The sequence below is a fragment of the Haematobia irritans genome, chromosome 1, assembly GCF_050003625.1.
Source record: "Haematobia irritans isolate KBUSLIRL chromosome 1, ASM5000362v1, whole genome shotgun sequence".
In the NCBI taxonomy this organism is placed as follows: domain Eukaryota; kingdom Metazoa; phylum Arthropoda; class Insecta; order Diptera; family Muscidae; genus Haematobia; species Haematobia irritans.
Window position 1 is genome coordinate 96,713,231 of NC_134397.1, and position 27,118 is coordinate 96,740,348.

Genomic DNA, 27,118 nt, shown 5'->3' on the forward strand with positions numbered 1-27,118 from the left:
CAATGTTTTGAAATAAACGTCTGTCATAACTCAAGATTGTATTATAGGTCACGTATAATTGTATTCATTTATAAGAAATGTTCGATATTTTAAAGCTGACTTTAAGAATTTGACCAAGTTTTTCCAATCGCCTTCAGCAGCTCCATTCAAAATATTTATCATTTCCGTTTCTGATAGATATTGCGCTTGGAAGAATCGTGTTCTGAATTCCCGTAAAGTTGGACAACTGCCTATGAAATGAAAAACTGTTTCTATTTCATTTTTATTGCATAATGAACACAATTGGTCTCTTTCTGTCGCATTGAACTTAGTCGAGTTAAGGTTTAGCAATCCGCATCTTGCCCGGAATATGGTGGTAATTTGCTTAATGTTATAGAGATCAGTAAAGTAATACTTTCCTCTAGCACTATCTAAATATTTGTAAACCCTGGAATTACTTTCAGATTTTCGCTGTATGTTATCTTTAAGTACTTGTATGTTTCGGCGTCTTAAGACATCCGCAATAAACAGCTCCCATCCATTTCTATCTATTATATTTGGCCAGCTTAGATTCAAATCACGGGCCAAAGATTTAAGACTCAACACCCAGAACACATCTTCCTGTAACATAAGCTTTGTTAATATTTTTGGTAAACGCTGCTCGTCATATTGAAACATAATTTTTTTAATATATTCCATGTGTAGTTGAAGGGTGTAAAGATGGCTATTTTCAAGACCTGTTTCTAACATTATGGCATAGTTCGGCGTAAAACTAGGTATCTTCAGAACTTTTTTTTAAAAAATACCGTTCAAGGTTATCGACTTCATCAAAGTAGGAGAATCCCCACACTTGTGCTGCATATGCTTGGATTGATCGACACACTGCTTGATATACATTTCACTTTTTACTTAAGTGTATTTCGTCATTACCAATTAGTTTAATCCATGCAGTATTTATGGCGGCCTTCGATTGGTTTGTTCTTTTTGTAATATGTTTTCCAAAGATCATTTTAGGAGTAAGAGTAACACCCAAGTAGTTGTACTCGTTAGTTATGTTTATTTCATTGCCCTTATAAAACCACACTTCATTTCTACCCGAATTTAGTTGCATATATGATACAACAATCCCCCTTTCGTCAACGTTGTTATAATAAAAACAAGTAAGGAAAGTCTAAAGTCGGGCGGGGCCGACTATATTATACCCTTCAACACTAGGTATATCAATATTTTTGATACCATCTTAACACATTCAAATTTGTTAGGAACTATATAAAGGTTTATATTCCCATATACAAATATTTATGAACCGATTTGGACAAAATTTTTTTAACTTTCACAAAATGTCTGGACTTCAAATTTAAATTGGTTGATGGCCGGGACGGACCACAATGTTAGTAAAATATATCGGAAATATTTAAGTTGCATAAAATTTAGCAAATCTGCATTTATGATTTATAGGTCGATATATACTAATTAGAGTATAGGTAAATTTGAATAATTTTTGCGAGTTTTCGACTTATATTTAGGCGTTTTTAATTACCCGACAATTAAAACACAGTTCTTTTAAATAACGACAATCTACAATTTATTTACTATGACGTCACACTTTACAATTCGTTCACACTGAAGTTATTCGTTTGACGCTTTAATTAAGACTGACTCGTTAGCAGCATGCGAGCGCTTTTATATATGACGGTGTGGCAATACGAGAACATTCTGGTAGCACTACAATATTCTGGAACATTCTTAAACAATGCTAGAAGGATCTACGACCATTAAGTTGTTCATCTGGTGGCTGCCAAACACATACACACTCACATAGATATATGCTCGAAATTCAGGAAAATACTAGAAAATGAGTAGATGATTCCAACAAGTGATAGCGAAATTTTATCGTTACAATTTTAAATTTTAAATTAACGGAAACTAATTTAAATAAACTTATATCTATAATTATCAAATTCGTAACACTGCCTCCCGCTTAAGCCTGTTCGTCCCGAACAGGCACAGAACCTGTTCCGTAAGGAGCCAATCGTTCCAGATGTACAACTTTCATCTTTGATCTAGGGCTGTCGTCCTTCTGAATCCGGTATACAACATCATTGATCTTCTTGATGACTTTGTATGGGCCTTCCCACTGTGTTTGCAGTTTAGGACACAATCCTTTCTTTCGTTGCGGGTTAAATAGCAGAACCAATTCTTCTTCTTGGAAGCCCTCAGTATTTACAGCACGATCGTATCTCACCTTCATTCTGTTGCTGACCATTTTTATTTTGTTGCGCACTGATTCGTGAACTTCTCCGAAAGTGTTTGGGATGTCGTTTCTGTTTTCTTCCATGGCGAGCTCATTAGGTTTAGCGCCGAATATCAGATCTCCAGGTCAGTTCCGAATAGAACATTGGCCGGTGTTCGAGAGGTGGAATCATGAATGGCAGATCTATACGACAGCAAAAACTTTGGTATATGCTCGTCCCAGTCCCTCTGGCCGTTGTCCACTACTTTTCGAAGATGTTCCTCCAGAGTGCGATTAAACCTTTCTACCATGCCATCGGATTGTGGATGTAATGGTGTAGTCCTCGTTTTCTTGATACCAAGGGATTCACACATCTCTTTGAATATGGCCGATTCAAAATGTCTTCCCTGGTCTGAGTGAATCTCGGACGGCACACCGTAGCGACATATCCAGTTTTTGTTGACAACATCCACAATAGTTTTTGCCTCTTGGTTTGGAATTGCATACACCTCCGGCCATTTGCTGAAGTAATCCATGACCACAAGGACATAACGGTTTCCAGAATCACTTACTGGGAAAGGGCCTGCCACGTCCATTGCTATTCTTTCAAACGGGGCTCCTGGTCTATATTCTTGCATAGGACCTCGACTTTTCCTTGTTGGACCTTTCGCCTTCATGCACTTCTCGCAATTGGCTACCCATTCAGCAATTGATTTCTGGCATCCAACCCAGTAGAATCGTTGCTTCACTTTCTCGGCTGTTTTGGTTATTCCCAGATGACCTCCACTGGGACCATTATGGAACTCCGCCAAAACGTCTCTTATTTTGGAATCTGGAACGATGATCAAATTTCAGCTGCTCTTGCCATCTTCGCTTTCCCATTTACGTTGCAGGGATCCATTGACTAGAACTAAACTATCCCATTGAGCCCAGTATGATTTCATAAGTGGACTTTCGGCTGCGATGTCTTTCTTACTGGACTTCTTGTTCTCTTCCTTTGCCGAAATAATTTTGTTCAAAATGGGATCTTTACGCTGTTCTGTTGGGCAGTCCACTCCAGATTCGATGTGTGACAGCCGATATCAACAATCTCCTCCTTATGTTCAGCTTTGGAGCAGTGCTTGCATTCTATACTGCAAGGTCGACGTGACAAAGCGTCAGCGTTACCGTGTTTTCCACCTTTTCTATGCTCGATACTGAAATCATAGATTTGGAGCCTCTCGATCCAACGTGCCAGTTGAGCTTCCGGATTCTTGAATTGGTGCAACCATCGTAGAGCTGAGTGATCAGTCCTGAGCAAGAAGTGTTGTCCATACAAATATTTATGATAGTATTTTACACTCTCTATGACGGCTAACAGCTCTCGTCGCGTTAGACAGTAGTACTTTTCGGGCTTGGACAACGTTCGGCTGAAATATCCGATGACCTTTTCCTTGCCGTCTATCTGTTGGGATAGCACACCTCCAATACCATGCGCGCTAGCATCTGTATCCAAAACAAATTTTTCGCCCGGAATAGGATACGCTAGAACAGGAGCTGAACATAAAAGTTCTTTTAAATGTTGGAATGAATCCTCCTGTTCGTCGCTCCACTGGAACTTCTGACCTATTTGCGTAAATTTATGGAGACTAGCGGCGATGCTGGCGATGTTTGGGACGAATCGTCGGTAATATGTACATAACCCAAGCAAACTTCTTAATTCGTAGAGATTTCCAGGTCGTGGCCAATCTCTGACAGCTTGGAGTTTGTCTTCATCGGTGGATATGCCCTCTGCAGTCACATGATGACCCAGGTATTTAACTTCCCGCTGGAAAAGGGAGCATTTCTTTGCGTTAAGGCGTAGACCAGCGGCTGACAATTGCTGGATAACGTCTTTCAAGTTCTTAAGGTGCTCGTCAAATGTTTTGCCCATCACTATGATGTCATCCAAGTATATCAATCACGATTTCCAGTGCAACCCCTTCAGTACCCGCTCCATCAATCTTTCGAAGGTAGCCGGAGCATTGCAGAGCCCGAACGGCATTACATTGAATTGCCAGAGACCGCCATTAACGCCAAAAGCCGTCTTTTCCTTGTCTTTCTCGTCGATCTCTACTTGCCAATATCCACTCTGCAAATCAAGCGTAGAAAACCATGTTGTTCCGGCTAGTGTGTCCAACGTGTCATCAATGCGTGGAAGTGGATAACTGTCCTTTTTGGTGACAATTGAACTTCGTCTCTTTTTGCCAGGGGAACACTTCGTGGTGCCTGTTTTATGGGCCTTTCTTCTGCGGTTTTAATTTCATGTTTCACTACAGATGTTCCTCCTTGATTTCCCTTTTCAGAAGCAAAAGCAGAGGCGTTTTTCCACAACAATTGCTTGGCTTTATTCTCTCTGACGGCGATAGATGACGTGTCCAAGCCTCGAAATACACTTCACTATTCCATGTGTCTTTGATGAGTTGCCTTCCAAATTGACTATTGCCTCGGCTGGTGTACATTTTCCAATGTCAGAAAATTTTACAATTTGCTCATGATTGTCAGACAAGTTCAAGACACGAACTGGTATTAGTCTCTCTTCGTTCGTTGTTACCAGGGCATTTGCTATCAAGATGTTGTTGCTTTTGTTTTCTGCTGGTTCAACAACCCACAATTGGCCGACTTCACAATCTCCATTCATAGAAACCCATATAATTGCTTCGGCATTCGGTGGTATAGACTCTGACTGGCTCGTTGTCAAACGTCTGACAGGTGTATTCTCACTATAGCCCACGTTTACCGTTATTTCGGCATCGCACCATGTCATTACACGACGCTTCATATCCAGATTGAGACCAAAAGCAATCATGAAATCCGCTCCAATTATAACTTCGTCCACTATATCGGCCACAATGAAATCATAAGTAACGGATTTGTTAGCAATAGTTAATTTTACGGCGACCTTTCCATATACGGTTGCGGGTTCCCCTGTAGCCGTTCGTAGCTTGACTCCAATCAGTGGTGTAACTTTTCCTTTTACTAAATCAGATCTAATGATAGACTTTGATGCACCAGTATCCAACGTCAAAGTACGCTTGTCGCCATTAATAACACCCGCAATAGTTAAATTGTTATTTTTCTGTTGAAACTTTTCCTTTTACTAAATCAGATCTAATGATAGACTTTGATGCACCAGTATCCAACGTCAAAGTACGCTTGTCGCCATTAATAACACCCGCAATAGTTAAATTGTTATTTTTCTGTTGAACTATTGCTATGGAGATGGTGGGGCCATCGTCTGTGGGAGCCAGCTCTTGCCCCGCTGAACTAGCTCGATTTAGTTTAAAGGTGACTCACTTGACTGTGGGGTTACCTTCTTATGGCTATTGTTTAATGGAGATGGTGATGTGGATCTTGACCGTTTGCGTCGTGCTTTGCATTCTCGAGCTAGATGTCCCGGCTTATCACAGTTATAACATTTGATTCGGGATTTAGTTGCATCCTGTTTTAATTCTTGCATTACCTGCTTCATTGCTTCTTTCATCGATTCAATGATAGATTTCGATTCTTCACACTCGGTCTCTACTCTGCGTACTTTGTGAATTTGAGGCCGTGCCAGCAATCTCGCAGTTTCTTGCGCAAGTGCAAACGTTACTGTTTCAGAGAATGTAGCCTTTTGTGACGCATATGTTGCACATTTTATGTCTGGGTCTCGAATGCCATTCACAAAGGTCTCAATTTTGATGCGGTCCACAAGTGGGTGACTCTCTCCTGGGTATGTCAGTAGCACCAACCGCTCAACTTCTGTTGCAAGTCTTGTAGAGTCTCGTTTGATTTCTGGACTCTACCTCTTAATTCCATTCTAAAGATGTCTTGCTTATGTTCTCCACAATACTTGCGTTGTAGTGCAGCTATTACTTCGTTATAGTTATTTCTGGAAGAAGTTGGGATACTTTGTATTACATCGGCAGCATTACCCTTCAATGCCAACAGAAGTTCAATTGCTCTGTCGTTGTCATTCCACATGTTTCTGGATGCCACCGTCTCAAATTGGAATTTGAAAACATCAAATGAAGATGAGCCATCAAAAACAGGAGTTTTGATTTTTGGGCCCTCGATTACGCGCACTGGACCACCTTTCATTTCTAGTTCTGACATTTTTTTCTCAAGGTGTAGAAATTTTTCATCGTGAACCACAAATTTCTTATCCAATTCCACAATTTGACTTTCAATGTGGTCTACGCGTTTCTCCATACCTTCCGAAATTTGTTGTAACTTTTCATTAAGAATTCTAGAATTTTCGTCAAATTTCTCCACCAAAAGAAGAGAATTTTCTTCCATCATTTTTCTAGAATTTTCTTGCATTTTTAGAGCGTTTTCTTCCATTTTTCTAGAATTTTCTTCCATTTTTCTAGAATTTTCTTCCATCATTTTGCTCAAAACATTGAGCATTGATGTGTAATCCACAACACTCGAAGCCACAGATGGAGTTTCTACACTGCTTGTATTGACGAGTATTGATTCATCAATGTCTTCCTTATAATCAAACTCGTGCGTCGCAATGTCCATATTACGCCGTTCAAACTCTTCCAGTAGACGCTTTTGAAGCTGGGCCTTATTGCATGTTGTCGGCAGCTCCAGTTTGCTCAATTCCTTTTTTAAGTCTTCCACACGAAGCTCATTAAACTTCATTGTAGATTTTTTTTCGTTATTTCACTTCCGACACCAACTGTTACGTTTTTATATTTAGGCGTTTTTAATTATCCGACAATTAAAACACAGTTCTTTTAAATAACGACAATCAACAATTTATTTACTATGACTTCACACTTTACAATTCGTTCACACTGAAGTTATTCGTTTGACGCTTTAATTAAGACTGACTCGTTAGCAGCATGCGAGCGCTTTTATATATGACGGTGTGGCAATACGAGAACATTCTGGTAGCACTACAATATTCTGGCAACGCCAGAACATTCTTAGACCATGCTAGAAGGATCTACGACCAGTGTTGCCAACTCCCCAAGGCCAAAAAGCACCAAATATATATTATAAATTCTAACATACCACCTTCCACCACAAAATTAAATGCTCTACTAAACAAAAAAAAAAAAAAAAAAAAAAAAAACTTCCGAAGATGTATCATAGAACTTTTGTGAGTTGAATTTTAAGAAGTTAAGGTGGGTATTAAGATCGAGTTTAACTGCTAAAATAGTCATTTTTTCACAATTACAATTTCTTTAATAATTCATTTTAAGGAATATAAACTTTGTGAAAATTTGCTTTTGGCTATTCCCCATCAAGTTATAATAAATATGCATAATTTTATGCCTTTTTTACTGATATAGTTTTCACTTTAGCGGCAAAACTCGAACTTAGTACTCACCATTATGAACTGTTATTCAAGTATACACTTTGATCAGTTTTAATGCTTTCGTCCAATTCATTTTGATCAGTGATGTTTTTCAACTTTCAAAATATTTATGTATGGAAGGAATCTATTGCTTATTTCAGTTTTGCGTGCTTTTGTGAATTTAATACAAACGTTTTTAATGACATCTTTACCAAATTCAAAAATTCGACACTCATCGCTCGACTTTCCTACAGAATACCCTAAATAACAATATTAATTAAAAATAATCAATACCAACTTCATAACAATCAAATTCTATATTTGGCAATAAATTTGAGTTTCTTCGGCTCTTGAAAGTCTAATCAAAATTTTTGTATCAATTAAACTTAATACTGTTCAAAATAAAAAAAGCACCAAAAGCACTAAATGAAAATGCCAGAAAGCACCAAGTTGGTGCTTTTTTTGAAAAGGCACCAAAAAGGCAATTTGGTGCTTTTTACAAATCAAAAAGCACTAAATTTGGTGCTAAAAGCACCAAATTGGCAACACTGTCTACGACCATTAAGTTGTTCATCTGGTGGCTGCCAAACACATACACACTCATATAGATATATGCTCGCATTACTACAATAGACAATGAGAGGAAATGAGAATGCGGAATAACAAAGCAAAGGGGTTGCTATTCTATGAGAGAGTAAGAACTAACATTTCGGTAAGCAAACAAAAGAACATTAAAGAAATTCAGGAAAATACTAGAAAATGAGTAGATGATTCCAACAAGTGATAGCGAAATTTTATCGTTACAATTTTAAATTTTAAATTAACGGAAACTAATTTAAATAAACTTATATCTATAATTATCAAATTCGTAACAATATACATGGGGGGCTTTGTCTAATTCTGAGCCGACTTTGCAAAACTTCAAAATTTTCGAAATGAAACTTTGGCCTCCGTGGTCATATGAATCTAAATCGGGCGAAAGATATATATGGGAGTTATATCTAAATCTGAACCGATTTCAACCAAATTTTGAACTCTGGGGCCATATAAGTTCGTATCGGACGAAAGATATATATGACAGCTATATCAAAATCTGAACCAATTTCAACTAAATTTGGCATGCATAGTAACAATGTTATTTCCATTTCCCTGCCAGCATTTCAAAGTTCCATTTCATCCTCATCGTTACCACAGACTCGTAAATGTCACTTCAACCATCATGAAAAGGTACATCAAAAAGTACTTGAAAGTATTTTGCCATCCCTACTACGATTTTATTTTTTGTGAAACGCCAAGCGCAACCAGCTTGTTATATTTTAATTAAATAAAAACGAAAATAAAGTTCTGAAAACATAGATTATACGCTTAAAATTGCGAAAGGTATATTGGTGAACAATTTTTGATTTTCCAAATGGAATAAAGTGATTGTTTTTCAGATATTTTACAATCATGCTGCTTCCATCAAATAAAAACACTAGTTGATAGACGCTGCAACATGTAACTCGCTACTTGTAACTCAACATCATCATTAATGCCAAAAATTATTTAAAATGTAATGTGATAGTGGTATAAATGTTATATTTTTAAGAATTTGTAAATGTTTACACAAATTAATAAATATCTAAACAAACGTGTTTTACTCGACCACAATGATTCTTTTACAACTATCTTAAAATGCACTTTTTCTGATTGTTTGGAGGGTCCCTTATTGGCGTCGTTCTAAATTGATCTATAAAGGCACCTAATAATTGCACTCATGCGGAACCTTTTTGTAGTAACTTTTGCGTGGTACAACTTCTCAATAGTGACGGCGCTTTTCCGACGAGTTTTTGATATCGTATACGATTGTTTTCGACGTGGTGGAGATTCTCAGAAGTGTCGTCAAATTCCAAAAATGTTGGCAGGGTTCCTGCACCCTCAAAAAAAATCGCTTCTTTAACATATGTTCCAAACATATTTTGCAGGAAGCACATATATTATTGCATACTGCCGAAACATTAATATGTTTGTTTTATGTGAACATATTATATGTTTGGAAGCATTTTGAGCCAAAAATATTATATGCTTGGAAGAATTTTTCCCAAACACGATTGTGCTCATTCCCTAACATACTCGTAATTTTCACTTCCACGAAATTTTTTAGTTATTGGAACCTTTCTCTGTAATACAAATAATGTTGAAGAAATTATTCACTTTTATAAATTTTTTAAATTTTACCTTTCGCCTGCACGGAGAATCGAACCGAGGACCATACAGTTTGTAAGCCAACACACTATCCACTGGGCTACGTAGCTGTTATAGTCACCAGTAGATAATTATCGTTTTAAGTTACATTTATATAGCATAGTTTGCAGCGCCCACGAGCCCATGCAAACATAACATTATTTAACAGAAACATACATTTGTTTGCCACGTGGAGCAGTGGTTAGCATGTCTGCCTTGCATGCAAAGGGTCGTGGGTTCAATCCCTGCTCCGACCGAACATTTTTTTTTTGTTTTTTTTTATTTACACATTTATATTTATACTATATTAATTTTTTTTAAATGAAACTTCGAAATGTGTGTTATTAAAGATTTATAGTCAGTAACAGTGCTTGATATAAACGAAATTGACTGATTTTTGGATAACATATTATTTTTTATTGCAAAAATAACAATCTTGTAATAAAAAACTGTTTTTGTACAAAACTTTAAAATTTGGAAGGAATTCAAAAACTAACAAAAGAAGAACGTGGAGTCGAGTATAAACATACATACATAATTTTATAATATAAACATAAATTTATTTAAGAGTGAACAGTTTTTTACTAGCATTTAACACCATCGCTCTAAAATTCCTTTTATTTTTCTTTAATAATTCATTTTAAAGAAAATAAACTTTTTAAATTGTTTTAGCTGTAAAACTCGAACTTAATGCCCGCTTTTATATTTGATGGTGTCCGTCAACTCCTCGTGGACTACTTTTTAATAAAGAGGAACTAAAGTTTGTTTTTTTACATTTTACTGTGTAATTTTTCACTATTTCCTCCTTATTTCATTTTACTGTCCCAACTCTAAAAAGAGTATAGTGCCCTTTGGTTATTTTTATGAAGACCCCTGATTTCTTTTAACGAACCAAGAAAAAAATTGTGCCCATAATGCCAAAATGATAAACAAAACACATGTCCACACATACATAAAATGCTGCTCTCAAGGCGAAAACATAAGCTGTTTGTTTTTCAAATGTCTATTCTCTTGGTTCAGAATGTATATTCTCTTTATTCAAATTAAATAATATTTAGACTTAAACATATAAAATTTTTGGCCTTATCATAAAACAGTTTTCCGAAACAACATACAAGCGGTTTCACAGAAATTGTTCTCTTTTGACTCTTTTGCTGTGTTATATTGATATCTTTCGTCAACTCTCCCGGTTTCCATCTCTATTTCTCTCTATACTCTCTCTGTCGCTTTGAATAAAATATCACAACATATGTATGTTTAGTCGAAATTTGTAAATTTATATATGTTTGTATTCACACATATGATTTTTATGAAACATTGATGCCCCAAACATAATATATTCTAACATATTAACATAGATGTCCCAAACATTTAGTGTTAGTTTAGGAACATTGCATGTTTGTACTTAAATATATTGTGTTTTAAAATTGTGCCCGAAACACATTTTGTTTATATCGGAACATATGAAAAACATATTTTTCTAACAGTGTGTGCACAATTTTAAGTTAATCGGAGGAAAATTTTGATCTACGGTGGTCATATCTGTAAATCGGACGACAGATATATATGGAAGCTATATCTAAACCCGAACCAATTTCAACTAAATTCGGTACGCATATTTATAATGTTCATTCTACTCCCTGTGCAAAATTTCACGTAACTCGGAGTAAACATCTGGCGTCATAGGAGTGTAAATCGGGCGAAAGCTATATATGGGAGCTATATCTAAATCGGAACCGATTTCAACCAAATTCGGTGTGCATATTAATAATATTAATTTTACTCCATGTGCAAAATTGTACGTAACTCGGGGTAAAACATAGGTCTCTGGGGCTATAGGAGTGTAAATCGGGCGAAAGCTATATATGGGAGCTATATCTAAATCTGAACCGATTTCAACCAAATTCGGTGTGGACGTTTTTAATGTTAATTCTACTCCCTGTGCAAAATTTCACGTAAATCGGAACAAAAGATTGGCCTCTGAGGCCATAGGAGGGTAAATCGGGCGAAAGCTATATATGAGAGCTATATCTGAATCTGAACCGATGTGAATGATATTTTGCATTTACAAGACTCACAAAATATTCGATTATACGAAATTGGAAGAAGATCGGTTGATAAATACGTTATTTCTGAACAGATCGGTTATAAATATATATGACAGCTATATCTAAATGTGGGCCGATATATATGGGAGCTATATCTAAATCTGAACCGATTTCAACCAAATTTGGCACACATACCGATACTATTAAACGTACTCCATGTGCAAAATTTGAAGCAAGTCAGGGCAAAACTCTGGCTTTTGAGGCCATATAAGCCCAAATCGGACGAAAGATATATATGGGAGCTATATCTAAATCTGAAGTGATTTTAACCAAATTTGGCACACATAACGACAACGTTAAACGTACCTCTCGTGCAAAATTTGAAGCAAGTCAGGGCAAAACACTGGCTTTTGAGGCCATATAAGTGCAAATCGGACGAAAGATATATATGGGAGCTATATCTAAATCTGAACCGATTTCCATCAAATTTACCAAGCATTGGTAGAATGTCAATTCTACTCTCTGTGCAAAATTTCACGAAAATCGGTAGTAAATTTTGGCCTCTGTTGCCATATGAGTCTAAATCGGACAAAAGATATATATGGGAGCTATATCTAGATCAGAACCGATTTGGCTGATATTTTGAAAGTTTTTCGAGACTCATAAAATATTCGGATGTACTGAGTTTGAAGAACATCGATTGATAAATACGCCAATTATGAACAGATCGGGGATAAATATATATGACAGCTATATCTAAATCTGAACCGATTTTTTTCAAAATCAATAGCGATCGTTTGCGTTCCAAAAAACGCCCCTATGCCAGATTTGAAGACGATCGGACTTAAACTGCGACCTGTACTTTGCGCACAAAAATACATGAACAGACAGACAGACGGACATCGCTAAATCGACTCAGAATTTAATTCTAAGACGATCGGTATACTAAACGATGGGTCTCCGACTTTTCCTTCTTGGCGTTACATACAAATGCCCAAACTTATTATACCCTGTATCACAGTAGTGGTGAAGGGTATAATAAATTGATTACTATGTGAAAATTGTATTAATTTTTTCCAAGAAAAAAATCCGACTGAGACAGAACATTTTTTAAAGGGGGCGTGGCACCGCCCTATTCCATCTTGGATGTAATTTATACTGTATGATCAACATATATACTAAATCGAATATTCATACCTCTGATAGTTCATGAGATATAACCGTTCCAAGTTTGAATGGGCGGTGCCACGGCCAATCATAACCAAGTATAGCCAAGGACTATTAGCAAGACAACAATGGTTATGATTGGCAGGTATCACGCCCAATCATAACCAAGTATAGCCAAGCACTATTACCAGATTAACAGTACAACATTGGGAAAGTTTCATGACAATTAATAGTGGGAGTGGCACCGCCCACTTTTCCAAAAGATGTCTGGCGTATGTCGCTCAGTGATAGCGTAGCATTATAATAATGAAAGAATTTTTAAAATCGGATACGTAGTTTAATTTATCTCCATTTTTTGCGATTTTGCCCACTGTGCGCCATTGACTCGTCCTATGTGCTTAATACAATAAAAAAGGTCGCTTGCCGTAAAAAGTATTTGTGTTTGTTCGTGTATGAAGCCTGCAATTTTTATGGAAACTTTTATAATATTATGTTTTTACAAAGTCGATACGATACTTACCTTAAGCCAAATTGTAGTTTACACTTGGTAATTCGAACATTATTATTCAATTTATTGCGGACTATTAAAAAGTAAATTTAGTGACGCTGTTCCCCGTTTAGCAAATTTTGTAGCGTCATACCATCTAAATTGTCAATGTTGATATTACTATTTACTTGTTGCAACAACTACCTTACGTGCGCCCCATGATTGAACTAAATTTTTTTAGTATACTCAACTTTTGGTTATATAACCATTTGTTGATTCCCATGCTGTAGGTCTCACTATGCTGGTGGTTAGCTCAACATAACACTAAACAACGACATAAAACTAAATTGATCGGCATTGGTTATTGTAACCAATTGAATAGTTATGGGAATTCCTATTTGATTTTGTGAGCTTTTTTACGGTTGTATTGGATATATAATGGGAGAAATAACTAAAACATTGTTCTTGTAAAAAAAATAGATTACTGTTCTCCTTATTGTAATGATCGAATTGCAACCTACCATTTCTCTGGGTGTAGCTTATTATAATTTATTTAAATAAAAAAGTGCTGAAAACATAGTTATTACGCTTAAAATTGTGAAAGGTATATTGGTGAATTTTTGAATTTTCGAATTTCCAAATGGAATAAAGTGATAGTTTTTCAGTAGTGATAGTATTTGTCCAGATACGCTGCCTCCATCAAGAATAAATACTGATAGACGCTGGAGCATCAGCCGAATATAGCAGAATTGCAACTTATAAATCAACATAATTCCTTTTTAAGACATTATGTTCAATGTGTTTTTATTCGTATAAATGTTATATTTGGAATAATTTATAAATTTTTACTCAAATTAATAAACTTCTAAACAATCGTATTTTACTTGACCACAATAATTATTTTACAACTATCTTAAAATACACTTTTTGTAATAGTTTGAATGGGCTCTTATTGGTGTCGTTCTAAATTTATCTAAAAAGGCACCTAACAATTGCACTCATGCGATGCTTTTTTGTAGTAACTTGGCGTGGTACAACTTCTCAATAGTGACGGTGATTTTCCGACGTATTTTGGATATCGTATACGTCTGTTTTCGACGTGGTGGGGATTCTCAGAAGTGCCGTCAATTTCAAAAAATGTTGGCAGGGAACATAGAGTTCTCAGAATTTAAAAAAAAATACATTTTTGTACTATAGAAACATGTTATGTTTCAACCTAAGTTTCCAGTTTCTGAGCATTTGCTTATTTGTATCAAATTGACTCAAATATAATCGTGTTTGACTACAAATAAAAAATATATTCGCTGAAAATGTCATCGTAAATCCTATGGACAAATTTTTGGCCTGAGAATTCATTCAAATGTTAACAATGGTTTTACTTTTTACATTTATCATAGTGATGCGCATTCCAGATATGACTGTTGTGCGAAGTACACAAAGCATGTTCTAGTTTTACTTTTTTCTTGACACATATTCGGGTATGTTCACCCAGAAAAAAAGTGCCTTCGAAACTAAAGGCTAAAAATTTTCATCAATATAGTTTTGCCATTTTATTTCTGTGTGAAATAATAACCCAGCAAAAAAAGCGTCGCCAAAGAAGTAGTGAAAATGTTCTCTTTGGATCCGGAAGTGGTGCAAAATTGGCGCAGAAGCGACGAATTTAACATGGACTGTCCACCATTTCAGTTACCGTTGCACTGAATTTGCATCAATTCTTAACCCTGTCAGCATTTCAAAGTTTTATTTCATCCTCATCGCTACCTCAGACTCGTAAGTGACACTGCAACAATCGCCAGCTGTGATGGGGAAAGCGTATGAAAAAGTATGAAATGTAACATACATGAAAGTATTTTGCCATCACTATTGTTACAAGAGCCATTTTATATTTTGTGAAACACCAAGCGCAACTAGCTTCTTATAATTTATTTATAAGTACTGAAAACATAGTTATTTCGCTTAAAATTGTAAAAGGTATATTGGTGAAAAATTTTTGACTTTTCAAATGAAATAAAGTGATTGTTTTTCAGATATTTTACAGACACGCTGCCTCCATCGAGAATAAAAACACTGGGTGATAGACGCTGCAACATGTAACTTGCCACTTGTAAATCAACATCATTCTATTATAATTGAAAATATTATGTTAACGTTTCGACCCCGAATTTTTATAGGTATCGCTAAAATTTTTTTTTTTACTTTTAATCATGTTGAAGTCATTTAAGAAGCGTCTAGCCAAAATATCGGGTCGCCACGCCCATTCGTTTAGGCGGTAGAGAATGTTGCCTGTGGGCAACTTTGGGCTTTGTGACTACAAACTATTTTGTGACTACAAACTATTTTGTTTTGTAATGATAGACGTATTACGTTTTATTGGATTTTTGTTAAGTTTTTTGTTATTTTACAGTAAATATATACTTAGATGCGCGCGTGAGTGGAATTTCAATCACGCTCAAACACATTCACGAAGAAATATTTATACTCACGCATGCCATGTGGGTAGGAATTCACGGTCACGAAATGAAAAGTCATACTCGCACACGCTCACACATGAACAATGTTTATGTCTCACGCTTTCGTACGATTCACGACCATTTTCGTAATTCACGACAAATCTCGTAAGTCACGAATATTTTCGGAACACGACAATTTTCGTGGCTCAATAAAATTCTGGTAATTAACGAAATTTCTAGTGACTCACGCTATTGAAATCTTAAGCGTGATTAAATATGTAAAGGTGATTAAAATCGGTGAGCTTGAATTTACGTGAACGTGAATTTGTTCGTGATTGTGACTTTTTGTGTCTGTTTTACCGTGAGTGCGAATTTTATGGTGAATATGAATTTTATTGTTAACGTGAATTTTATCTTGAGCGTGATCGTGAGCGTGGGTTGGATCGTGAAAGTAAATTTTTATCGGAAGCGTGATTTCGGAGAAAGTTTACTCACTCACAATCACGAACACAATTTGATTTTTACACACGCTCACGCGCTACACATTTTTCTTTAATCCCGTTCACGCACATTCACGAGGTTTCGTTTAAATTTCATTCACGAGATTTCGTTAAAATTTCATTCACGGCTTCGCGTGAATCACGCGTGACTCACGAAAATGTTTTGTTTTTTTTTTGTTTTTAGCCCATGTCAATTTAACTGGCGGTGTAAAAAACCAAAATATTATAAAGCGTCAATATTCGTGCTAATCCACTAGTATGTTGCCAAGAAGTGACTTCCTCCCTTTTTACGATTCCTTCCAAATTCCCCACTGCACTGCAGATATGTTTTCCACATCATCGCCGCATTTCTCGCCACTGGGACATCCCAATTGAAGTTCAAAATTTTTTCAAAATCATTGTTTTTCAAACCTTTTTTCTCCAGGTCTTATGTTCAAAAATATGTAATTTTACTACCACAATTGCACAAAGTTGCCCACAGGCAACTTTTCAATTTTAAAAATTTCCCATCTGTTGTTTTTTTGCAATTCTAAGATTTGACTTCCAGAAATATTTTATTCGACATGTACTACAACAGATTTAATAAAAACTTTCAAAATTTTAGTTGAAATTTTTGAAAAAACTCATACGTATAAAAAAACCTCTTTTTAAATTTAATGAAAAACCTCTTTTTAAATTAAATGAAAATTTTTTTGCTAATTGACAACCAAATTAGCTGATTTTTCATTCGACTTGAAGAAAACACTTGTAGCTTTCGATACCGTTACAGTTTTATGAACAAAAACAGGAAACTTTAGGGTCGAAAGGGTTAAATGTGTTGTGATAGTGGTATAAATGTTATATTTATAAGAATTTATAAATGTTTAATCAAATTAATAAACATCTAAACAATCGCGTTTTACTTGACCACAATGATTCTTTTACAACTATCTTAAAATGCAATTTTCTGATGGTTTGAAAGGGTTCTTATTGGGGTCGTTCTAAATTTATTGAAAAAGGCACTTAATAATTGCACTCATGCGATACTTTTTTATAGTAACTTGGCGTGGTACAACTTCTCAATAGTGACGGCGCTTTTCCGAAGAGTTTTGGATATCGTATACGATTGCTTTCGTCGTGGTGGGGATTATCAGAAGCGCCGTCAAATTCAAAAAATGTTGGCAGGGAAGGTGTGATGCGAATTCAGTGTTTTGGATATGAATTAAAAATATATGTTTTATTTTGACTTTTTTTTATGATTTTTAATGCATTCTAACGCTTGTCTGGAACGTTTGACATCAAATATTTTCAAAAACTCGCAAGTTTTCTAGAATGGATTTAACATTTATTTCGGCAAAATTTAAATAATTTGTATCATTTTATTAATTCTTAATCTGCTTTTAACCTATTTGAAACAAAAAATTTTAAATTTCCCATTAAAAGTATGAAAAAAGCGAGTTATACAAAATTAACTGAAATGAACTTCCTGTGCAGTTAAAATAAAGAACATCATTGGGAGAACATTTTTGGAAGCGCTTTTAAAGATGTTCCTTTAGAAGAACTTCCAATTTTTTTTGCTGGGAAAATTTACTTGCTTCAGAAAAAATCCAAAACTGAAATCAGTTAGGAATAGTTCATTAACTAGAATAAGGCATAGAATTTAACTAATACTAATTTCTTCGCGGGGTATAAGAATTTACAACTGAACAAGAAAATGATATTCACTAAGAAGTATTAAATATTTTCAAATCTTAAGGAAATACACTTGTTAGAATGTAGGAAACGTTATAAAATCTAGAGATTGTTAGAAAATAATATAATAGTCGTTACTGTTTCGTATAATACAAATATATCAAATATTTGTTGTTTTAAATTAGTGCGTACATTTTTCGGGTTTTCTTTGAATATTATTGAAAATCATTAACAAAACAATATATAACAAAATAAGGAACTAACTGTCGTTGAGTGTAGGCGTGTTTCGCTAGAGCTCGTGAATAAAGGTGAGTATTAAGTTCGAGTTTAGCCGCTAAAATCGTCATTTTTTCACGATTACTTTTCTTTAATAATCTATTTTAAGGAAACAAACTTTGTGAAAATTTGCTTTGGGTTATTCCCCATCAAGTTATAATGAAATCTGAAACAAAAATGTATAATTTTATGCTTATTTTTACTGATTTAGTTTTCACTTTAGTGAAAAAATGACGATTTTAGCGGCTAAACTCGAACTTAATACCCACCTTAAAAGTATCTAAAATCTGCTAAAAAGACTCAAATTGTTAACTTTCATTGTTTTAATTATAAATCCATACGCCCTGTGTCTGAAGCTTTGGAATCAAGCTCGTTTTGTAAATATCTGTGCTTAAAAGTCCAAAAACTTTTTCTCATATTAATCGGAATTGTGAAGGAAAAATCAGAAATACACAAACATAAAGAAAGATAACAAAAACAAAGAAAACATATAAAAGAGTGAGAGGAAATTTGACAGAAGACTTTCATGAGTGGCAAAAGTGATTGAGCTTTCACATTTTTGAGTTGCTGCACAACACTTATCCTCATATGGTTGTGGATACTAGAGGTCTGCACAATTCCATTTGTAAATGCAGAGTACACGTGTACTTGCTACATGAGTACATCTATTTGAGAGAGTCGCAAAACAATTGGTACACATTTTAATGAACATCAAAAGCCACGAGTAACTTCTTGTTGCTACTCTGATGTCTTCACTACCAACAAACACATATTCCTCTTTCTCTCTTATTGAAGTGTACTCAGATTGATCACGTCGAGTATGTTGCGAGAACAAAACTTCATAGAGTACTCCATGTACCACGTGAAGTTTCAGAAATAGAAGAAAACAGTTACTCTCCATAATATATGTTTTCGGATTGATATAAAGAACGGAAAACGTTAAGGTAAGTGTGTGACATACATAAATATATGAAATATGTGACATACATACATATCTATGATTAATAATAATGGAAAGTTTTGCTTCGCACATAGCTAAGCAATACTTGTGGTACCATGTGAAGTGAAGAGAATCCATGTTGTACTTTTTCTCAAGTACTTACATTTTTATTGTTCCTTTTTTTCGGAACACATATTGTTTCGGATAAGTACTTGGTGGTATTTGACAAGCAAGCGTTCTCTTCACTTCACTACTTGCGCTCTGAGAGAAAGACAGTGTATGTACTATATTCGACAGCGAATTGCATACATGTAGTGAAAAGTTATTCGATGCAGACCTCTAGTGGATACAACTAAATTAAAACATATTGAAAGCTTTTTGCCAGTTCAAAAGCTCTTTTCTTTTTTACGGATCGCCTAAAAGTAGGCCATAGAAATATTTGCTAAGACTTATCAACTACGAGTTACCCTGTGAAGAAGACAAACTTTATTATTCAACTACGAATCACGTTGCTATTTTTTTAAATGCGCCTAAAAGCTGTTATAAAACCAAGAATATTTGCTAATAATTTTATCGACTCAAAACATCACTTTGTACTTGCTCTCGTCAGTCAGTTAAAATAACTAAAGGTAAGTACTATGTTCGCTTTTCGCGTTGAAATTTTCGCGGTTACTTTATTAAAAGGATTCAATATAAAGCACATAATTTAACTCCATTGATGTGCAGTTTCTTGTTCCTCTAGATTTTGGCAAGACTTTACAGGAATATGTCTGTTTTCATTTATAATTTTGACTATTTCAGGAAAAGTAATCGCGAAAATAAAGTGATTTTCAACTCGAAAACCGAACATAGTACCCACCTTAACGCCCAACAGTTTGCTCTAATTCGCTGTCATAGTAATAAATAAAGAGAAACCCCCAAAGCTGCTTAGCACAAACCAACGCATAAAATGGATCCACCAATCATCTATAAAAATAAACGCGAAAGGGAAACTTCTCTATACAAAGTCTCACCTCAAAATACTACTAAAGCGCCACGACTTGCTATGTCTCCCACAGACTTCATACAGATGATTGATCAAAAGTTGGAGAGCAAAGTCAGAATATAGAGCGCAGAGTAAAATCACTTCTAAAACAATTTGAGGTTCGCCTTCTCACGGAATTAGATAAAAAGATATTCGATTTTGGAGTTGACCTGAAAAAAAATAATGTTAGGGTATCTGAAATGGAAGCAGTTGTGCAACAGGTTGATGTTTTGAAAGCTGAAATAAAAAATTTGAAACCTCAGGCTCTTCGTCAAGAGAACTCTATCGTTGCATGTGAATCAAGGCATATTAAAGAGGTAAAGTCATGCAATCAGGTGACTAATATCGACATTCATCTTGTCAAAGGCTTTGTTTACGTTTAGTAGGTTTGTTTACATTCTTTCTGTACATAAATATTGCTTTTATTTACATTGTGTTAGAAAACAACAACACTACACGTACACAAAATGTCAACTTAAGTGACCTGTCATTTTAGTTTGACTTTCTAAATATCACGGGGTGTGCACACGCTTGCTCGTGACTTTACCTTTAATTAATATGCCTTGCATGTGAATTACGAATCAACGGCATTCCGTACAGAAATAATGAAGATCTAGATCTAATGTTCCAAAATGTTTGCAAAGAAATTAATGTGCCTTGTCCACGATTAAAAAGTATCAACCGTTTACAAAACCGAAATAATACTAATTTTTACAATTCTCCCGATGCTTTCATCATAGCCAAACTGATGTCCCCTTACGATAAAAACTTTATACTCAAAGCTCTGTCGGCATACAAAAAGTCTAATAAAACACTCTCCTTAAGCTCTATTGGTGTCGATGGCAACAAACCGATATATATCAACGAGAATTTATCAAATACGAATTGCCGATTATTCCAAGAGGCAGTACAACTAAAGAGGAAAAACTTGATAAAATCTGCGTTCCGGGGAATAGTTTATGTCAAACCAAATCATTCGGATGAACCTATATGTGTAGATGACACCTCAGTTCTTGATGGGTTTCGACCTACAAACGCTACACCAGCAGAACAAATTATTTAAACATTTTTTATAACGTTTAATATAAGTTATGTTTCGCGGCTTTATAATATTTTAGAACATAATAAGTTTGATAATTAGATTGCAGGTATAATTTCTAATGCGCTTTACAGGCTATCAGTTATTCCGGACGACAGTGCTCGTGTCGAACATATCCCATATATTGTGCACATTATAAGTTAAGCGGACCTTATGCGCTTTACAGACTATCAGTTATTCCGGACGGAATGTCGGTGTTTGTAAAGAATCTTACAGTGTGTCGGATCGATACGACTTGTCGGCGATGACTAAATAATCGGTAAATGTGTTATCGATCCCATAAATATGCAGCAGTATCGATTATGCCTTCGAACTTAACTTATAATGTGCACAATATATGGGATATGTTCGACACGAGCACTGTCGTCCGGAATAACTGATAGTCTGTAAAGCGCATTAGACGGTCGGATAAACACTCCGACAGAGGTTCGTCTATTTGTTGTGTGTTCGTTCAAGTTTTGCCCTTACACTGCACGAACAAATGTGATGGCAACATGAAAAAATAAGAAGAAGCATAAACAAACAATGAAGTTGTATGAAGATTTATGGGTGAAACCATTTTTTACTGAAAAAATGGAAGAAAATCCTGGTATATGTGTCAAAACAATGATTCCTGAAGTAATCCACATTTAATATATTACAAATTACTTGATGAATTTCAAAATACTTGTCGTCTGGCTCTCCATTGATTGGAAGTGGATTTTTTCCACGTTTTTGCCACAATACTGGTTTAGATTTATATATTTCTTTAATTTTCAAACAGAATTGGCGATCCATCATTAATTTCATTGCAGAAATGCCTGTTTTTAATGTAAAAATAAATTTGTGTTTGATAATGTTTGTCGAACATCCCCTTACACTCAATGATTTGTACCTCCCAACCAGAAAAAATCAAAGTTGTTTTGATTTTATGCCAACACGTCCCCGCGACAGCCGAACACGACCTTATACTATCGGATTTGTCGCCGCAACGTGTTGTGTCGCAGGGTTTATCCGACCGTATAAGGTGCCCTTTAAGTCCGAATGCATAATCGATACTGATACATGTTTATGGGATCGATAATACATTTACCGATTATTTAGTCATCGCCGACAAGTCGTATCGATTCGACACAATGTAAGATTCTTTACAAACACCGACATTCCGTCCGGTATAACTGATAGTCTGTAAAGCGCATTACTTTCGTATTGTTACGTTTTTATATTTAGGCATTTTTAATTACCCGACAATTAAAATACTGTTCGTTTCAATAACGTTAATCCTAGTACTAAGATCACGTTTTCGCACGAAAAACTGTTATACTCCATATAAAAAACGTTAGTGCGGAATAAATGCGAAATCTTTGTTTTGAGCATTTTCCAACAAATATTTAAACAACCCTAAATTTTTCGCACGAAAAAATTGGCAGGCATATTATTTCGCATAAATAAGTTAACAACCCTGCGTTTGGGACCCTAGTTACGGAAATAGAAGAAGATATTCGATTTTCGCAGAAACGAACTTAGTACTTAGATAAAAACTTAGATTATTAATTTTATAATAATTAAATATTAAAAAATAAATATTAATTAATACCGGTTAGGTATTATTTTGAACTCCATATAGGTATTTTCATAATACCGTATGGTACTTTCATGCTTTGCGTCTGTACCATTCGGTATTGATATTGTACCATACGCATCGTGCAATAATAACGGTACAGGCGATATACGAAGAATGAAAGTACTATACGGTATTATGAAAGTACTAATGTGGTATTATGTTTGTACAGCAATATACACCCTCAAAAATCGACTTCATAATTTAATGTTTTTCTGTTTCTGCTCTATTATTGTTGGGTAAGGAGGTTCCCCTTTGTTGTTCAACCTGTTACTTGTCTACTTTCTTCAATAGCTTTCAATGATACAATTAATTTACTTTCAATAACACATTAGTTTAATTTATTAAAATTCATAAAATATTTAATTTATATAATTTATACTATAATTCGGTTGACTAGCACGCAGTTTTTATGAAAAGAGGTTATGTATGCGGCTTCGTCGGGAAACAAAGCATATGCTTATCGCGACTATGGATTAGAAATATTTATTTACTTTTTAACAATATTTTTTCACGAAAAAATTTTGGGTATGATCCATCATTTTGCTTATTAACGCCGCTACACTGTAATTAATCACCCAACGTTTTCAGCGAAACAGGGCATATAATGGGCATGCATACAAAATTTGGTCAAAATCGGTTCAGAAGTTTTAGTGTTTGCCGACCATGAGCAGTGGTGCCAGTATTTCCAAAATTGGGAATTCTCTTTCGTACGTGGTGATTTGATGAGGAATTTATAGAAATTTTGGGATTTTCGTGATGAAACGAATGCGCATTTAGCTTAGCATGGTAGATGAAAATTTGGTCAAAATCGGTTCAGAAGTTTTAGTGTTTGCCGACCATGAGCAGTGGTGCCAGTATTTCCAAAATTGGGAATTCTCTTTCGTACGTGGTGATTTGATGAGGAATTTATAGAAATTTTGGGATTTTCGTGATGATACGAATGCGCATTTAGCTTAGCATGGTAGATGAATTTCTATGATATAATCCCAGCAATAAAATTTGGAAGTTCTTCCAAAGGCACAACTGTAAAAGCACTTCCATGTCCTCCCAAAGATGTTCTTTATTTTAACTACACACAAAAAAAAATTTGATTTCAATCACGAAAATCGCGGATTCAATCATTTTTTTAATTGAAATGCCTTCAATCACGAAAATGATAGTATCAATCACCCATTTTGATTGAAAACCAACACGATTTTCAATTAAAAATTTAATTGACTTTTGTCACGGAATCAATTAATTGTGTGATTGAATCAATTAAAAACGTGATTGATTTTTAACATAAAATTCAATCACAGTTTTAATTGAATCAATTAAAATTTTAATTAATTTCGCGACAAAAATCAATCAACTATTTGATTGATTCAATTAAATAATTAATTGAAATTGGCTATAAATTTCGATCAAAAAATTTATATATTGCGACCCCAAAATCGTATTTAGTTTTATTTAAAATTAAAGAAAATATGTTTCTTATAAAACATATTTAATATTTTATTATTTTTTGAATTATGCAATAGACAAATAAATTTGGTTCTTGTCATTTGTGTTGTGTTCTAACATAACTTACAAATACAATTACTATCAATAACAACTATAGGGTGAACAAATAAATTATATAAATCATTATCTTCCTTATAATAATAACCATGTTAGCATGTTCCTTCTAATATGTAGATGCGCCTAGATTTCCAATAAATCAGCAGCCTGTAAGCTAAATTAGTTTTTTCTGAAAGTAAACAGAATAATTCGATTTTAATTTTGTTCAATTAAAAGTTAATTTTGTTAAACATTACCTGCATAGAATATCAAGTTCAATTCTTAGTTCCAGGTTGTAGATTTATAATCTTCTTTTGCAGTTGTAGTCTTTTAGCATAAAAAGGTGTATTAAGGACATTAGCGTAGCTAGACAATTTTCCTAGGGGGGGCTATAGCCCCCCTAGCTAAAACTTTATAGACTGAACTTATAGGTTCAACTAATGTTTTATTTCATAAAATTTAATAAAAAATAGACATCAAAATAACTCGAGAATCAATTTATAATAAAGCAACTAAAAGTACCCTACGGGAAATTGGTGCAAATTGTGAAATAAAATTTAGTGAAATAAAATTATCAGAATAACCTTTTGTTCGATATATTTCAAATTTTTTTTCATTTCGGGTTCGATTAGGAGTCCAAATTGAAAGAGATTTCTAAGAGTTTGTCCGAGACTGGTTCCTGAGGACCTGTTTATGGGTTGCTCCTGCTAAATTGTTCCAGGATATGTCTTTTGGGGTGAGTCCAAGACGCGTCCTAAAATGTAAGTTTACTCCGTCAATGACAAACCCATGTAAAGGTGGACGGTCCCTTCCATACGTTTTGATCAGAACTGGGACTGGTCCATACACACCAGTGACTAGTCCTATACCAGTTCTGTGGTTGATCCATTTCCCGTAGGGTAGTTCCACACTTTTCTCAGCAAAAAATTGGGAGTTGTTCTAAAGGCACAACTTTAAAAGCACTTCCAAAAATGTCCTCACAAAGAAGTTAACTATTTTAACTACACAGAAAGTTTTTTTACTTAATTTTTTTTTTATATTTTAATGCGTAATTTTTTGTTTTCTTTTTTCAAATAGTTTAAAAAAAGAGTAAAAGAGTAAGTAAGAGTGTACCACTTCCAGACCCAAAAAGAACATTTTCATTTCTTTTTGGCGACGCTTTTTTGCAGCATTATTAAGATATTAATTTATGAAAGAATAGTTCTAATATCAATTACTATTTTTTATTCAACTAAATCATAAGTTCAAACACAGCTTTATTTCATAAATATAAGACTTCTACCACAACCCAAGTAATTCGATTGTGCATGAAAGTCTTTAGTGGAACTTTGTGCGTTGTACGAGTATATACTTGCTTAATTTTTATAAAAATGTAAAATCGTAAATAGGTTTTCAAATTCTGGGGGGGGGGGCTAAAATTTTTCTGGGGGGGTCTAAGCCCCCTCCCCAGAGGCCTTCCTACGCTTATGATTAAGGAGCTCGGTAATTTAATTTGACTAACAAGCCCTTTCCAAAATTTCCACACATTGAAATCGTCTATTAAAATTTGAACCAATCAAAGACAAAAATAATGGGAAAGCAATGTAATATTTGGTATTATATTGATGATACTTTGCAAATTCTGGAAATAGAAAAAAATATAAATGGAAAATACATATTTTTATTATTTTCGGATATTTTTCATATTTTTAAATCCAAAAGAAAGAACTTTTTTACCATTACATAATTCAGCTCATTAGTTTATATATCAGATATATTGCTCTCTACTTGGGTTCAAACTGAAAAAGGCAGGTAAAACAAAAATGCAATTTAATGCCAACGCCACTTCGCAACTTCAAGGTGAATCTTACAACAAACCCATACCGCTCTTGGTTTTAAGAAAACTAGGAGTGAACAAAATTTATAATTTTAAAAGATCAATACGCTACCCACTTTTTTATTGCAAACATATTCTTATATATTTGATAAAATGATGGAGTTGATGGGATTGATTGGACAATTTCACGAAATAAAATTGGTCACTAAAAGAAATGAATAAAAAATATATTATTTTAGTCCGTTTAATGTAAACACACTGTTAGAAAAATATGTTTTTAATATGTTCCGATATAAACAAAATGTGTTTCGGGCACAATTTTTAAACACAATATATTTAAGTGCAAACATGTAATGTTCCTAAACTAACACAAAATGTTTGGGACACATATGTTAATATGTGAGAATATATTATGTTTGGGGCATGAATGTTTCATAAAAATAATATGTGTGAATGTAAACATATATAAATTTACAAATTTCGAGTAAACATATATATGTTGTGATACTTTATTCAAAGAGCGCCAGAGAGAGAGAGAGAGAGAGTTAGTATAGAGAAATAAATAGAGATAGAAACCGGGACGGTTGAATAAAAAGATATCAACATAACACAGCGATAGAATGAAATGAGAGCAATTTCTGTGAAACCGCTTGTATGTTGGTTCGGAAAACTGTTTCATGATAAGACCAAAAATTTTATATGCTTAAGTCTAATTACTATTTAATTTGAATATTAGAATGAGTATTCAGAAT

At 34.5% G+C, this 27,118-nt stretch overlaps 1 long non-coding RNA gene across 1 annotated transcript; it reads right to left on the minus strand.

Moving 5' to 3' along the window:
• Window positions 1-24,480: 24,480 nt before the first annotated feature.
• On the minus strand, window positions 24,481-25,035 carry LOC142221459 (uncharacterized). The gene is made up of 2 exons (XR_012718045.1): window positions 24,808-25,035; window positions 24,481-24,740 (listed from the first exon to the last, which is right to left on the minus strand). It is a non-coding gene; the product is annotated as an uncharacterized LOC142221459 (long non-coding RNA).
• Window positions 25,036-27,118: the final 2,083 nt, after the last annotated feature.